This window comes from Felis catus, chromosome C2, assembly GCF_018350175.1.
Source record: "Felis catus isolate Fca126 chromosome C2, F.catus_Fca126_mat1.0, whole genome shotgun sequence".
NCBI classification, from domain to species: domain Eukaryota; kingdom Metazoa; phylum Chordata; class Mammalia; order Carnivora; family Felidae; genus Felis; species Felis catus.
This window is the reverse complement of record NC_058376.1, coordinates 65,869,196-65,886,378: the sequence shown is the minus strand read 5'-3', so window position 1 is coordinate 65,886,378 and position 17,183 is coordinate 65,869,196. Positions and strand designations below refer to the sequence as shown.

The 17,183-nt window shown below is 36.4% G+C and overlaps 1 protein-coding gene and 1 non-coding gene across 4 annotated transcripts in view; both read left to right on the top strand.

The window, feature by feature from the left end:
- GSK3B (glycogen synthase kinase 3 beta) overlaps positions 1–17,183 on the top strand; it is a 197,802-nt gene that overhangs the window by 35,406 nt on the left and 145,213 nt on the right. The window lies entirely within an intron of this gene.
- On the top strand, positions 9,003–9,109 carry LOC111556502. The gene has a single exon (XR_002735952.2). It is a non-coding gene; the product is annotated as a U6 spliceosomal RNA (small nuclear RNA).

Sequence of the window (17,183 nt, the reverse complement as noted above, 5' to 3'; positions counted from 1 at the left end):
TTTTCTGTCTCTAATATTGTCTACCCTTCTCTCCTACCCCAGTTGAATATCAGAAGTTTGACATACATCCTCTTGCACAAATCTTTTGCTACTCATTCCTCACAGAATAAAATTTAAGACCCTTTCTTATCATAGCATAAAGCCCCTCCCTATTTGAAGTCTTTGACATTTCTGATTATTCTCTTCTTTGCTTCCTTCATACCTTCTACAGCTTTTGCTTTACTTAACATAACTGTTGGGCTGTTTTATCCAATTAAGAGTATTCCCTAGTAGACTTTAAAACCAGCCTTGGAACAGGCCTGGAACCAGGCACTTAATACTCTTCAAGAAGTGTTTGTTGGCTGAATGGGTTGATTGCTTTTGTGTTTGTTAGACTCTTCCTAACTAGTCTGTCAAGGTAGGAATTAGGTCTCACTCTACTTTTACATCCTTTCATTATATCTGAGGAAATGTTCGGCCCATAGTAGGTATCTATAGTTGTTAAAATTGATTTTGAATTATTACCTAGACAGAGTGAAGACGTACAAAGATTCCTTTTGGGGAGAGTGGGCATTCATCAAAGTGAAACTATCTAGCTAACCCTGTTGAAAAGAACTTGATTGACTTAATTACCAACTTTCCCCCTTGTCACATATAGGCATTTTTTTCCCTCTGTACTTGGGAATTTGATTTTAATTGAATACTTTGTGCCATCCATTAGGCATCATATGATCTTTTCTATATAATACATCTATAAGGAATGATTTAGGTAGAATGTGCTAAGAAGTTGAGAGGACAGAGTTATTCTAAAAGTACTGATTTAGTATGGGTGTAAATAGGAACAGGAATAGATTGTTACTCTTGCCATTAGCTGTTAGTTAGCTGTATTTTTTCTTTACTGGATTAGTTTGCCTATTCGGTGTGCATAGGTGCCAGTCCTGGTAGGATTCCTAGCCGCAGCAGCAGAAGTAGAAGTAGTAGAAGTAGAAGTAGTAGTAGTAGTAATCACTTGTGTAGTGTTTTTCTGTGTGACAGCTGCTGTTTTAACCACAATATATAAATTAACTCATTTATAATCTATGAGATAGATATTATCCCTATTTTTTAAATATATTTTTAAATGTTTATTTTTAAGAGAGAGAGAGACAGAGAGCAAGTTGGGGAGGGGCAGAGAGAGGGAGACACAGAATCTGAAGCAGGCTCCAGGCTCTGAGCTGTCAGCACAGATCCCAACTTGGGGCTCGAACTCATGAACCGCTAGATTATGACCTGTGCCAAAGTCAGATACTGAACTGACTGAGCCACCCAGGGGCTCCATTATCCTTATTTTATGGATGAGCAGCCTGAGGCATAGGGAAGTGAAATAAATAAACTTGGCTAAGATAATATAGGTAGTAAGTGGTGGAACCAGGATTTAATCCAAGCTGTCTGGCTCCACACTACACGTTCTTGGTCACTGTGCTGGATTTTCTCTTTACGGATCATGGAATGATTTAAGTGCTCGGTTCTTGCATTCATTGCATTTCTCTCTAAAACAGAAACTCTGACTAGGATTTTGGGTCAGTGGGGAAAGGAGGAAGTACCAAATGGTTAAAGATCGATTTTTTTTTTTTAAGACACATAAACACCACTTTATATTTATCATTAGTTGTGGACTTCTTTTTAGCTCTATTCCATTTTTATCTTTTAAAGGCAAGAGTGTGGTTTTCTTTTGCCTTAACATATGAATACAGTATATACGTACTAAATGATCTTCCTAAATGATCTGGCTTATGCAAAGAACTAAGCAGTAGAAGCAGCACATTATAATTGGAAAGTTAAATACATATAGTGAAACATAAAATCATGGATGTGGTTCTAGAAGATATAATTTTGTTTAGCTGTGAGGATATATAGTCCCTTGGCTTGGAATTATATTGTGGTAATCAAGGAAATCATCACTGGAGCTGGGTGGGGTTGGTCTTTTAGATGTTTCTTTTAGCAAACTTAAAAGAACACTTGGAAGTATAACTTACATACAGCAGATGGCATAAAGCCTAAGTGCAACTCAATGAATACATTACCCCTCATATCAAATGAAGTATAAAACAGTTTCATCATTGTTCAGAAGGCTGTCTTATGGCCCCTCTCAGTCAATAAATACCCCACCCCTTACTTACCTTGTTTTATTTTATTTTATTTTTAATTTTTTTAATGTTTATTTTTGAGAGAGAGAGAGAGCGAGGGAGCACAAACAGGGGAGGGGCAGAGAGAGAGGGAGACACAGAATCTGAAGCAGGCTCCAGACTCTGAGCTGTCAGCACAGAGCCCGACACGGGGCTTGAACTCAACACACTGTGAGATCATGACCTGAGCCGAAGTCGGACGCTCAACCAACTGAACCACCCAGGCCCCCCTGTTTCATTTTTTTAAATTGCATTTATTGCCACTTGGCATGTATTAGTTTGTCTTTCCTACTAGAGCATAAAGTTTATGAGGACAGGGACTTGGTTTTGTTCACTCTTTGCCCAGCACAGTACCTGACATACAGTAAGTGTTCGACTACTATTAGATTGCTACAAATTGATGAAAAATACAGAATTGTCCACTACATACCGTGTTATGTGGTATACAGGTGCTGGTTCATGCTGAGGATAGATAATAAATTTTAGTTTTCTAGGAAGAGACTTTTGACATTCAATATGATACTCAGACCAATTTTAAGAGGGAAATTGAGCCATGCTGACATTAGGTGTGCTACTAGTCTTTGCTCATGTGAATGTTAGGAAATATGGAAATTTGCTACCAGTGAGATCGATTGGATTGCCCTCTTGAGAGTATCTAATTTCTTACAGTTATCTGAGATTCTTAACTCACACTCTTGATAATCTTTTTGAATACCTCAAAGAGTTGCAAAGGACTAAATGCTGTTCTTCTGAGGAGAGAATTGTGATGGAAAAAGCATTGGTGTATTTGATCAGGTAAGACAGTTTAATTGTAGTTTAAAGGTCTTTTGTAGCACCTTAGTTAAAACAATGAAAATTCTGTGTTTTGATTAGATTTAAGATAATTAAAGGAGTATGTAGTTTAGAAATCATTTCTAGTTACACTTATGTAGAGCAGAAAGTAATTTTGAGCTGAAAGTGACCTTAATATTCTGGTTCATGCTCTTGTCTGTCAAGTTACCCTCTTGTTTTACATTTGAGGAAACTGGGGTACAAAGAAGTTACGTTGTGTTCAAGCTTAGTACAAAGCAGCAGTCAAACCAGTCTGTTTAACTCAGAAGTTAAAAGACTCTTTTGCATCATGTTGACAGTAGAATCATTTGGGAATTTTTGGAATCCTACATGAGTTAGGGTCCTACTCCCAAAGGTTTTTGTTTTTTATTAGATTTGGGATGTGGGCCAGACATGTGTAATGAGATAATAAAAACAAAGTAAAATTAAAACTCAAACCATGCTATCCCCTTAGGTTTTTAATAATGAATTATTTTTCCAAGTGATACATAGTGTAGTGGTTTAGGACCATTGTGCTGTAATGCCTCCTTTCCTCTTCTCCCCTCTCTGTCTCTCCTTCCCCTCTCCCCTTTCCCTCCTTTGTAACTACTAGATTTTATTTCTTAGAGCAATTTCAGGTTTACAGAAAAAACTGAACAGAAACTACAGAGAATTCTCCTATACCCTCTCCCCCTACCCAGTTTTCCTTACTATTAACATCGTGTATTGTGTGGTAGTATTTGTTAAAATTGATGAACCAGTATTGATAGATTGTTATTAACTAAAGTCCATAGTTTATTATTCGTAACTGCCATTAGGCCCACTCTTTTTGTTGGATAGTTCTGTGGCTTTTGACAAACGCATAATGTTATGTATCCACTATTGCAATAGCATACAGAATAGTTTCACTGCCCAAAAAATCCTCTGTGCTTCCCCTATTATTTGTATTCCCCCATCCCTGGCAACCACTAGTCTTTTAAATATCTCTATGGGGCGCCTGGGTGGCTCAGTCAGTTGAGCGTCCGACTTCGCTCAGGTCACGATCTCACGGTCCGTGAGTTCGAGCCCCGCATCAGTCTCTGTGCTGACAGCTCAGAGCCTGGAGCCTGCTTCAGATTCTGTGTCTCCCTCTCTCTCTGGCCCTCCCCCCGTTCATGCTCTGTCTCTCTCTGTCTCAAAAAATAAATAAATGTTAAAAAAAAAAATAAAAAAAAAATATAGTTTTATCTTTTCTAAAATGTCATGTAGTTGCATCATACAGTATGCAGCTTCTTTGACTTAGCAATAGGCATTTAAGGTTCCTCCATGTGTTTTTGTGCCTTGATAGCTCATTTCTTTTTATTGCTGAATAATATTCCACTGTATAACTATACCAAGATTTGTTTTTCTTACACTTATTGAAGGATATCTTGAGTCCTTCCATGTTTTGGCAAATCTGAATAAAGCTACTATAAACATTTTTGTGCAGGTTTTTGAGTGGACAGGTTTTCAATTCACATGCATAAATATCCATGAGTGCAATTGTTGGATTGTATGGTTAAGAGTATGTTTGGTTTTGTAGGAAACTGCCAAACTGTCTTTCAAAGTGGCTGTACAATTTTGCATTCCTGTCAGCAGTTTGTGAGCGCTCCTCTTGTTCTGCATCCTTTGGTGGTGCCAATGTTTTGGATTTTAGTTGTCCTAATAGGTTTGCAGTAATATTTCATTGTTTTAATTTGCAATTCCCTAGTGAGATGTTGAATATCTTTTCATATGCTTATTTACCATCTGTATATCTTCTTTGGTGTCAAGTGTCTGTTCATGACTTTTGCCTATTTTTAATCATGTTATTGTTGAAGTTTAAGAGTTCTTTGTGTATTTGGGACACAAGTCCTTTATTAGTTATGTGTTTGACAAATATCTTTCCCCAGTTTGTAGCTTGTCTTTCCATTCTTAATAGTATCTTTTGCAAAGCATAAGTTTTTATTTTTGATGAAGTCCAGCTTATCAGTTTTTCTTTTGTGAGTCGTGATTTTGGTGTTGTACCTAAACAGTCATCACCAAACCCAAGGTCACCTAGATTTTCTCCTGTTATCTTTTAGAAGCTCTATAGTTTTGCATTTTACTTTATGTCTATGATCCATTTTGAGTTAATTTTTGTGGAAGGTATAAGCTCAGTTTCTATTCTCTCTCCCTCCCTCTCTCTCTCTCTCTTTTTTTTTTGCATGTAGATGTCCAGTTGATGTAACACAATTTTTAGAGAAGATTGCCATGCCGTTTGATGTCCTTTTTCAATGGAGTATGCTCAAATGTGCATACACAAAATTGAGTTCTTATTATTAAAATAAGAAACCTGAGATTATCATCATTATTTTGACTTACAAACTTAAAAAATACGAGAAGTTAGTAGCTAGCATATTAAGTAAGAGCTTGGGCTCTGGAACAAGTCATTTCTTTTATTCAGATTCTGAATATGCCATTTACTAGTTGTGACCTTGGACAAATTATTTAACTGCCCCAACCTCCTCATCTATAAAAAGTGTTTTTATACTAAATAAATTCTGTGTACTATAAAGCATAAAGCATTTAGTATAGTGCTTTGCCTATATTATAGTTATGGAAAATTAATAATAATAATAAAGAGCCTCAAATATTTTGGATACTTTTAATTCACTAATCTCTGTTGTTCCTTGTGGTGTGTTGTAAGGGAATAATAATATAAACAGGAATAAACAATATACTTGGACCTTTTCTATCATTATTGATGACTTTCTGGCAGAAGCAGATTTACATAAGGGAGCTTAATGAATGACCTTGAATAACCATCATTTAAAGAGTATAAAATGTATGGGGCACCTGAGTGGCTCAGTCGGGTTAAGCGTCCGACTTCCGCTCAGGTCATTATCTCACGGTTCGTGAGTTCGAGCCCCGTGTCGGGCTCTGTGCTGACAGCTCAGAGCCTGGAGCCATCTTCAGATTCTGTGTCTCCTTCTATCTCTCTGCCCCTCCCCTGCTCATGCTCTGTCTCTCTCTGTCTCAAAAATAAATAAAAACATTAAAAAAAATTTTTTTAAAGTATAAACTGTAAAAACAAAAACGGTGCTTCATTCTTATATGCTGTTTTTTCTAAAAATCAATAAATACCATCAAATTGCTTAAGACTAAAGGTTATAGGTATAAGAAGATGGTGAAAGAAGAGTTGTAGCACTTTATAAAATGTATTTAATTGCTTTGCATATGATGTATTATACACTATCTGCTTCGTTATATATTTAGAATCATTTCTTACTTTAGATTGTGTTTTAGTTCTTTAAGGTAATGTGTCTTCAGTTCTTCAGAATCTGTCACAGAATTTCTGGGCAGAGAAGCATGTGTTTCTTAATTGCTGTGGATAAGCTATTTCTTTAAAAGTGTTCTTTTCTAGTATCTTACTACTTGATTTTTTTTCCCCCCTTAAGAGTAGATGAGGAACCGTTAGCAGTATAATTAAGAAATGCCTGTCTCTTTTTAAAGTTCAGGCTGGGTAAGACAAAGGGATAAACAAGGGTCCTTTAGGGCAACACCTTGAATAAAAGCTAAGCAGTTCCTTATTTGCTTCAAGTAATTGCTTATGAATTAAATTATGGGTATTTCCACACTTATATATTCAGCATTTCTGTGTATTTAGTATATAAGGTATTGGGGTGATAATTGTTTAATGCACTGATAAGAATTGCTGTCCTGCTGAGTTATCATAAAGTTTGAGTTTTTCAAAGCAAATTTGAGTTTTAGGTTAAATTTATTTCTGTGGTACAGAATTTGTAAATGTGTCTTAACAGTGATTCTAAAATGCTTATTGATGCATGCTATTATTTTGATCTCTGTGTAAACAGTTCTTTTTTTTTAAAAGTGCTATGTGGCATAGATTTGTTTTTTAAATTAACTCTTTATTCTCAGTCATTTGGCACCTATATGAGTCATGGTAGCCCTTCTCTTTGATATTTAAATTGGTGATGTCCTGAGGATGTTCAAAACAAAACAAAATAAAACAACAGAAGCTAGTGACCAGAATTAATTTGACAACATATTCTTAATGAGGATATCTTCTGAATTGCCAGAATAAACTAATAATTTATATTTTCCTGCTATATATTAAAAAAAAAAAACCAGCCAAGACTTCTTTTTTGGGGGAGGGGCAAATTGTACCTGATACTGGTTTTAGTCATTGAATCCACCATAGAGCACCAGCAGGCTACATACTATATAAAGTACAGAGACTTTTTAAAGTACCTTCCATTTAAGGGGCACCTCGGTGGCTCAGTCAGTTGAGCATCTGAATTTGGCTTGGGTCATGATCTCGTGATTTGTGGGTTCGAGCCCCGCATTGGGTTCTGTGCTGACAGCTCAGAGCCTGGAGCCTGCTTTGGGTTCTGTGTCTCCCTCTCTCTGCCCCTCCCCCGCCTGCACTCTGTCTCTCTCTCAAAAATAAATAAGTATTTTTTAAAAGTACATTCCATTTATGATAAAGATATTCAACAAATGAGGAAGAGGAGGGAACTTTCTCCACCTGATAAAGAGCATCTATGAAAAAACCATGAGTGTACATCACACTTAATGATGAAAGACTGACTACTTTCCCTTAAGATCAGAAGCAAGATAAACAACCTTCAACATTGAGGTTCTTGACAGGGCCTTTGGCAAGAAAAAGAAAAGGCATCCAGATGGGTAAGAAAGAAGTTAAAAGTATCTCTGTTGCAGACGTGTATAGAAAGTCCAAGAAATCCACTATTTAAAAAAAACTTTTTTAATGTTTATGTTTGGGAGGGAGGGAGGGAGGGACACATAGAGAGGGAGACACAGAATCTGAAACAGGCTCCAGGCTCTGAACTGTCAGCACACAGCCTGATGCGGGGCTTGAACTCGGAAACGGGAATGGCGAGATCATGACGTAGGCCAAAGTCAGATGCTTAACCCGCTGAGCCACCCAGGTATTCCCAAGAAACCCACTATTAATTCACTGTTATAGCTGATAAACGATCTCAGCAAGATAGAGAATCAATGTAAAAAATCAGTTGTATTTTTATACAGTAGAAATGAGCAAATTATTGGAAAACCATTCCATTTATGGTAGCATCAAACGAAATAAAATACTTAACAAAATTAACAATAAATTATTTAATACATTTAATGAAAGAATGACAAAACTTGTACTATGGAAATTATAAAACATTGTTGAAAGAAATTAAGAAGACCAAAATAAATGGGAAGACATCCCATGTTTATGGACTGGAAGACTTAATATTGTTAAGGTGGCAATATGCCTCTAATTCCCAGATTCAGTACGATCCCTATCACAATTTCAACTGCCTTTTTGCAGAAATTGATAAGCTGATCCTAAAATTCATATGGAAATATAAGGGATCCTGTATTAGTTTTCTAGGGCTGACATAAAGTACCCAAAAGTAGGTGGCTGAAAACAAAAGAGGTTTATTGTTTCATAGTTCCAGAAGCTAGAAGTCCAAAATCAAGGTGTTGAACAGGTGATGCACTCTCTGACAGCTGTAGGGAAGAATCCTCCCTTGCCTCTTCTAGTTTCTGGTGTTTGCCAATAGTCCTTGGCATTCCTTTGCTTGTGTATGCATGACTCCATTTACCTGGATATCTTCTCCCTGTGTGTGTCTTCACATTGTCTTCCCTTTGTGTGTTGTGTGTTTGTGTTCCAAAGCCCCCTTTTTATAATGAAAGGACACCAGTAATATTGGATTAGAGACACTTGAATAATCTCATTTTAACTTGATTATTTCTATAAAGCCTTTCTTTCCAAAATCACACTCTGAGGTACTCAGGTTTAGAACTTCTATGTAACTGTTTCTGGGGGTTGGTGGTGGGTGGGGGGTGAGGGGGACCCAATTCAACCCATAACAGAACCTGAATAGCTCAAAAAATCTTGACAAAAAAAAAGTTGGAAGACTTTTACTTCCCAATTTCAAGACTTACTACAAAGCTACAATAATCAAGACTGTGTGCAGCTGGCATAAGGATAGACAGATCAATGAAATAGATTTGAGTGTTTAAAAATAAACCCTTACAGTGCTTGTTTCGGCAGCACATATACTAAAATTGGAATGATACAGAGAAGATTAGCATGGCCCCTGCGCAAGGATGACACGCAAATTCGTGAAGCTTCCGTATTTTTTTTGTATTGAAACCAATTTGACACCAATTTCATATAAAAAAAAATAAACCCTTACATTTATGGTCAGTGGTTTTGAAAAGGATACCAAGACAAGTTGGAAAAGAATAGTCTTTTCCACAAACAGTCTGGGACAACTGGGTATCCACATGCAAAAGCAATGAAGTTGAGGGTGTCTGGGTGGCTCAGTCAGTTAAGTGTCTGACTCTTGATTTCTGCCCAGGTCACAATGTCATGGTTGATGGGGTTGGGCTCTGCATTGTCATTCTCCCAAGAGAATACCACTTGGGATTCTCTCTCCCTTTCTGCCCCTCCCCTGCTCCTGTTCTATCTCTCTTAAAATAAACAAACAAACTTAAAAAAAAAAAGCGGTGAGGTTGAATTCCTACTTTATACTGCATACAAAAATTATCTCAAATACCTGTGTGCAAGAGCTAAAACTAAAACTCTTAGAAAACAGGAGTAAATCTTTGTGACCTTGGGTTAGACAATGGCTTCTTAGCTATGACATCAAGAACACAAGCAACAAAAGAACAAATAAATTGAACATTATTAAAAAGAAAAACATTTATGCTTCAAAACACCACTAGGAAACAGAAAAGACAATCTACAGAAAGGGAAAAAATATTTGCAAATCATTTATTTGATAAAGGACTTGTAGCCAGAAAATATAAGTAAATCTTACAACTCAATGAGAAAGACAAGTAACCCAATTAAAAATTGGCACAGGCATTTCTACAAAGAAAATATACGAATGGTCCATAAATACGTGAAAAGACATTTAACACCATTAGCCATCAGGAAAATTTAAATCAATACTACAGTGAAATACAACTTCACATCCGCTAGAATGGCTAGAATCAGAAAGTCAGTATCAAATGTTTGTGAGGATATGGATAAATTGGAACCCTCATAAACTGGGAATCCCACCTGGGAATGTAAAGTGGTGAAGCTGCTTTGGAGAGCAACCTGTCAGCACCTCACAGTTACAGATAGAGGTATCATATGATCAGGATTCCACTCCTAGATATATACCTGTATGTCCATGTACATGAATGTTCATAGCTTTATTATTTATAATAGCCAGAGGGTAGAAACACCCCGGTGTTCATCAGCTGATGAATGGAGAGACAAATGTGGTATATCCATACAATGGAATATTACTGAGTAATCAAAAGAAATCATGTAAAAAAAAATCAAGACATACTACAACATGGATGAAACTAGAAAACGTTATTCTAAGTGAAAGAAGCCAGTCACTAAAGATGTATAATTCCATTTATATGTTGTGTCCACAATAAGCAAAACTATAGAGCTAGAAAGTAGATTAATGTTTCCCTGGGGCTAGTAGAATGGAAGGGTTGGGGAATGATGGCTAAGGGGGGTGCAGATTCTTTTTTGAGTAAGGAAAATGTTCTGAAATTGATTGTGATGATAGATGCACAATCCTGTGAATATGATAAAAGTCATTGAATTATACACTTTAAGTGGGTAAATTATATGTTATGTGAATTATAACAATACAGCTGTTTTAAAACATATTCCAGTTTATATGGTAATTTTATAAGGCTAGGGACACTTCATTTTAGGGAAACATGAATATTTAAATAACATAAGAGATGCTATAAAATGGTAATACATAAGCTGATATATATGGATTGATGGTTTAGATCAGTGCTGTTGAGTAAAAATATATTGCAAGGTACATATATAATTAAAATTTTCTAATAGCCACATTAAAAATTAAGTAGAATTAATTTGGGTAATATATTTGATTTAACCTAGTATGTAAAAAATTAACATTTCAACGTGTAATACATATAAAAGTTATTGAAGTATTTTACATTCTATTTTTTATACTAACTCACCATCTCATGTATTATAGCACATGTCAATTCAGACTAACCACTTTCAAGTGCTTAATAGCTCAATTTAGTTTAGTGACTGTTGTGTTGAAAAGCACAAGTAGAGTGAGTCAGTGTGACTCCACAGGAAGTATAATCATGGTAGTTTAGAATGATTAGGAAAACATAGAGAAGATGATACTTGAATTTATTTTGGTCATTCATTCATTTACTGATTCAGTCATCCATTAACCCAAGAGATTTTGAGCTCTTTGTATGAAAACTGGTGGAAAAATGCAGACATGTCTTATCTCCTAGTGGAAAGTACATTGAACAGTTAATTATACAATTATTTAATTAGAGGAGGTTGCTTAAGAAATCTTTAGTGGAAAGAGTATAGGCTTAGAATTAAATATTCCCTGGGAAACAAAAGATGATGATAACTGTGTTGTGGGATTGGTGGGAGTAAGTGAAATACAATATGCCCAACACTGTACTTGTTGCAAAGTGTTCAATAAATACTACTTTTTTCCTTCTCTCCTCCCACTTCATACTGTGCTCCTTGTTGACTGCATAAGTCTGGGCATGGGACAAAGAGGCTTAGAACGTGGCAGAGTCCAAAAACAAGCTGGTTATCCAGGGACTCAGATGAGTTCCTTTTTTTTTTTTTTTAAATTCCTCCACTCTGTTTCACCACAGAGTCCTGCTCCTTGAACTCAGAGCTCAGGTTTGTGCTGTTAGTACTAAGGCCTACTTAACCATTGTTAAATAGGTTTTTGTGGGCTGCTTTAAGAATATAAATTACTGCTGGGGCACCTGGGTGGCTCAGTTGGTTGAGCATCTGACTTCTGCTCAGGTCACAATCTCACAGTTGTAAGTTCGAGCCCCACTTCGGGCTCTGGCTGACAGCTCAGAGCCTGGAGCCTGCTTCGGATTCTGTGTCTCCATCTCTCTCTGCTCCTCCCTTGCTCGTGCTTTCTCTCTCTCTCTCTCTCAAAAGCAAATAAACATTAAAAAATTAAAAAATATATAAACTACTGCCTTTTCTGGAAATTTTTTATCTGTGTATTTCATTCCAAAAAATTGTATTAGTTAAAATGTGGAACTCTGCTAAATTAGCTAATTGTCTGTCTCTTGTTTATTCACATATGTAAGCGTTTTAGAAATATTTTGAGAAGTGTTGAAATGATAACTTTTTGAAAATCCAGACCCTCCTGTTACATTTCTTAGCATACTGGTCCTTAAATTTTTACGTTTTAAGATCTCTTAAAACTTTACCATATCCTTTTATAGTAAGGATAATTAAATATAAATATTAAATGTAGTTACATTATGCTTGAGATGAGGAATTGTAGGGACATTATTATTGTGTATTAAGAATTTAGATTGGGCAGCTTTTAGTTTTTTGTGTGTTAGCTGTATGGTTGTGAGTAAGCCCATTCATTTACTGATTGGGCTAGTGATGTAGTTAGTAGTATGCTTAATATGGTCAGGATATTGTTTGTGTATTTACTTATTTACAGACTATGATAAGTGTTTTTTAAAGGAAAATAACTAGTTACTGTGAGAGGATAATAACAGAGGAAAATTACCTTAGATTTGGATAGTTCTAGACAAGGTATCTGAAGAAGTGACATGTAAGCTGAAGCCTAAAGGATAAAAAAAGGAATGGGCTAGTGGGCTAGAGAAAGAACATTCTGGACAAAGTGAAACATCATATAAAAAAAGTCCTGAAGAGGGGCGCCTGGGTGGCGCAGTCGGTTAAGCGTCTGACTTCAGCCAGGTCACGATCTCGCGGTCCGTGAGTTCGAGCCCCGAGTCAGGCTCTGGGCTGATGGCTCAGAGCCTGGAGCCTGTTTCCGATTCTGTGTCTCCCTCTCTCTCTGCCCCTCCCCTGTTCATGCTCTGTCTCTCTCTGTCCCAAAAATAAATAAACGTTGAAAAAAAAAATTAAAAAAAAAAAAAAGTCCTGAAGAGGCAAAGAGCTTTGTGTATTCATCAAATCAAAAGAAGCCTTGTATAACTGATGAATGATAGTGAGCAAGGGGAAGAATGGCATGAGATAAGAATCAAACCAAATCTTGCAGAGTCTTGTAGAACATTTTGAAGCTTTTAAGTGTTTAAATCAGTGAAACAAGATAGACAAGTGTAATTCTGAAGAAGTGGGAAGTGGAATATAGAGGTCTCTAAAGGTTGAAAGAGTAGTCTGGGCTACAGAAATAAATTGGAGGGGTGCCTTGGTGACTTAGTCTGTTAAGCATCCAACTTTGGCTCAGATCATGATCTCGCAATTCGTAAGTTTGAGTCCCGCATCAGGTTCGTGCTGACAGCTCAGATCCTGGAACCTGCTTCGGATTCTGTGTCTAACCTCTCTCTCTCTGCCCCTCCCCTGCTCGTGTTCTGTTTTCTCTGTCTCTCAAAAATAAATAAACATTAAAAGGCAAAGTAAATTGGAGAACCAACAGTTCTCAAATGATAGTATTTTAAATACCATGTATTTAAAGATCTGGAAATGCCTAAGATAATTTGGGGAGAGTATAGAGACAGAAGAGAAAGGGGATCTAGGAGTTCTAGAACTCCAACATTTAGAAGTTGGTAGAAGAGGAACCAACATAGGAGGGCCTTAAGTAATCAGGAATGTTTGTTGTTGTGGATGACCAAAGGTCCTGAAATGGCAATAGGGAGCAAGGAAGACATTATTTTGAGATGTGTGAAGGAAATGAATAACCTCAGCCTTTGTGAGATTTATGAGGTAGTTATATTTTCCTTAAGGCAAGAAGGTGGTGTTTGGTAGGCACAGAATGTAATTCAGAGAATATTCTAGAAGGGGTAGGGTTGAGGAGTCAACTCAGAAAAAGATATATAGAGTAGATGGAGGAATATATAATTACAAATGGGAAAGGCTTGCATTTCTGGTGAAGATTTAGGTAAACAAGGGTATGACGTGATAGATTTAGTCCTTGAAGTCTTTGGTCAGCTGAAGGGATCTATGGCATTAGTGGTGGGGTCTGGACAGTTTTAAATAGTTTGTGGGAGGAGGAACCAGTTTTTGGTGAGTTAAGCTGGTGTTAGCAGGTTCCATTTGTGATATGGTGAGGCTCTGGGCTGGCCTCTTTAGTACTTTCATTTGTTAAATAGTAATATCTCATTGATCGTTGTAGGATTTAAATGAATAGTCACAAAGTGGTTCATAGAAGTTGAGTCTGAGTACAGATATAGCCCTTCAGGAAATCTTTTAAACATACATCATTAAATGATGCATGATTTCCAAGCTTATTTTCTTGTATTCTTTTCTGTATTGAGTACAAGAATTAGTGCTTACTTGAAGAATAAACGTTGACTATGAATGAGACACTCAGTCCATTTCTTCATAATGTTTTTATACTCAAGGATAAATCATTCAAGTAGTAGACATTTGCTCATTTTTACTTTAAACAGTTCCTTAAGCATGCTTGGACTTTTTAGAACCAGTGAAGAAATGTTAGATTATAACAATAATACTTTTATGAAAAGAGTTATCTTTTTAGAACTTGAAGCAGATTCATCTTAAAAAAATTTTACATGCTTAATTGTAGAGAATTTGAAAATTATAAAGAGGTAGAAAAAAAATAAAAATTTACCTGTATTCTTACTATGCAGAGCAAACTGTTTACTTTTTGGTCTTCTTGTCTGTCTAACATTTGTGTTCCAAATTGGGATCACATAGTACATAGCAGTTTTGTAACCTGCTCTTTTGTATAATCTTACATCATGAATATTTTTTTTATAGCTTCCTTCAGTATTCTTTGGAAATGTAATTGTAATGGGTGTTAAATATTCTGTTCAGTGTGAACATACATTTATCTAATGATTTACTATTGGGCGTCTAGATTGGTTCCAATTCAGTGATATTATATACAGTGCTTCAGTGAATATCTATATATAAGTCAATCATTTTTTTCTCAGTTTTTTATTACTTCTTTTCCTCCACCATATTCCTAGAAAGGGAAATACTGGATGAAAGGCTTTGTTGTTGGTGCTGCTGCATTTAAAGAAAATTACACTTAATCAAAACAGGATCTCATATAAAATAAGACCTCATATTTAACAATATATATGTATGTATTTAGGTATGACATTATTGCTCTATTCCAACAGTGGTTGATTTTTTTTAATGTTTTTGTTTATTATTGAGAGAGAGAGAGAGACAGAGCAAGTGGGGGAGAGGCAGAGAGGGAGAGGGAGATACAGAATCCGAAGCAGGCTCCAGGCTCTGAACCGGCAGCACAGAGCCTGATGCGGGGCTTGAACTCACAAGCTGTGAGATCATGACCTAGTGAAGTTGTACACTTGACTGAGCCACCCAGGTGCTCCTACATACCATAAAGTTTAAAATTTTGCTTTAAAGTGTACAATTCAGTTACTTCTAGTATGTATACAGGGTTGTGCAACTGTCGCCATAATCTAATTTTATAACATTTTCATCATCCCCACAAGAAATCTCTTAACCCATTTGCAGTCACTCCCCTTTTCCTCCCCACCTCCCTCCCCAGCCCTAGGCAACCATTATTACCTTTTGTCTCTGTAGATTTGCTTATTCTGGACCTCATACAAACAGGATCATGTAATTAATATATGGTCTTTTGTGCTTGACTACCCTTCTTTTATTACCATATTTTGCTAAACTCCATCAGTGTCTTTCTTTTTCTGTGCCTTTATTTTCCCACCTCATTGTTCCCAACCCCCTTCACACCTTTGAAATTTCAACTGAAATACCACTTGCTCAAGGCAACCCAACCATGATTAGATGCTAGATCCTTCATTATAGGCTCCATTGCATTCTGTAATTCTCTTTTATATAGTCGTACCTCCACTAATATATAACTGGGCAAGTATTTGTATGAATAATATTTGCTATTCTTACTAGGTGGTAGGTCCATGGGAGAAGGGAGTTTGTAATTTATTGTTGCGTTTTCACAGTCTAGGGAGAAATACATATTTCAGTGAATATATTCAGGTGCTCAACCCGCTAGAAGGGGAAAAAAGTTTTCAGAGGAGAGGGAGGGGGTGTATGTGTATTATTAACTATTAATGTAGCAACACTACTCATAGTTGAAAATGGAAGCTGAAAAGTTAGAAAATTAGTGGTTAATTTGGCTTTGTGTATGTGTATCAGATACTATAAGAATTGTCTGTTTACACTCTCCCAGAAATATGAATCTGGGAAATTTCTTGTAGGAAAATTTAAGACTCTCAGTGCCTAGTTAATTTTTGGAGTCCATTTATGTTGTTGGCTAGGTTATCTGGAATTTTTACTCCACCCAAGAAGTCAAATAACACAACTAAAATATTCTCTTTTTTATTTGGAATCCATTTCTTCTCTGTCATGGTGCGTTGATTATTAGGTACATTTGTTCTCTTGCTTAATGTTTACTTTGCCCCCTTTTGAGTAATGTAGGTACTTGGACAGAGGAATGAACTATGCGGGTTGTGTGTGTGAGGTCTCAGTATAGGGTAAATAGTCTTTTTCTTCTCGATGAAATTTAAAGTAAGACTTTAAGGGTAATGGGTTAGATGGCTTTCTGTTGACCTTGTTGATCTGTGGGACTATTTATTAAATCTCTGAAGCCTTAAACTCTACCTACTGTGGAACTCTTCTATGAGTATGTAGTTTCAGTTTTTATAATGGAAATGGGTGAGAAAATAGGATGGCTCTACAGATACTTATTTTATAGCTAACTTTTATTAACAATACATTTCATCTATGAAGCGCAAATGTTCTACAGAATGGAAGGCTGTATTGGATGGAATCTCAGCTCAACTTGAAAAAATTTTCGGTGGAATCTTGGTCCTGTTATTTGCATATGTTCATACCAGAATGGGTTTTTTTTTTTTTTTTTTTTTTTTGGTGTTTGTTTTGTTTGTTTTTTTGAGAGAGGGAGAGAGAATCTCAAGCAGGCTCCACGCTTATAGCGTGGAGCCTGATGCATCAGCGTGGAGCCTGCTGCAGAGCTCAAACCCACAAACCATGAGATCATGACCTGAGCCAAAACCAGGAGTCGGATGCTTAACCGACTGAGCCACCCAGGCACTCCCACACCAGAATGTTTTTAAATATTTTTATAATTTTACATGAGTAAAAAGTTAATTTAGTAATCTGGGCATTCAATAGTATCTTTTCCCCTTTGGCCTTTTCTTTAGAAGCAGGTTGATACATTAGTAATAGAGTCAACACTTAGAATTAAAACAGCTGTT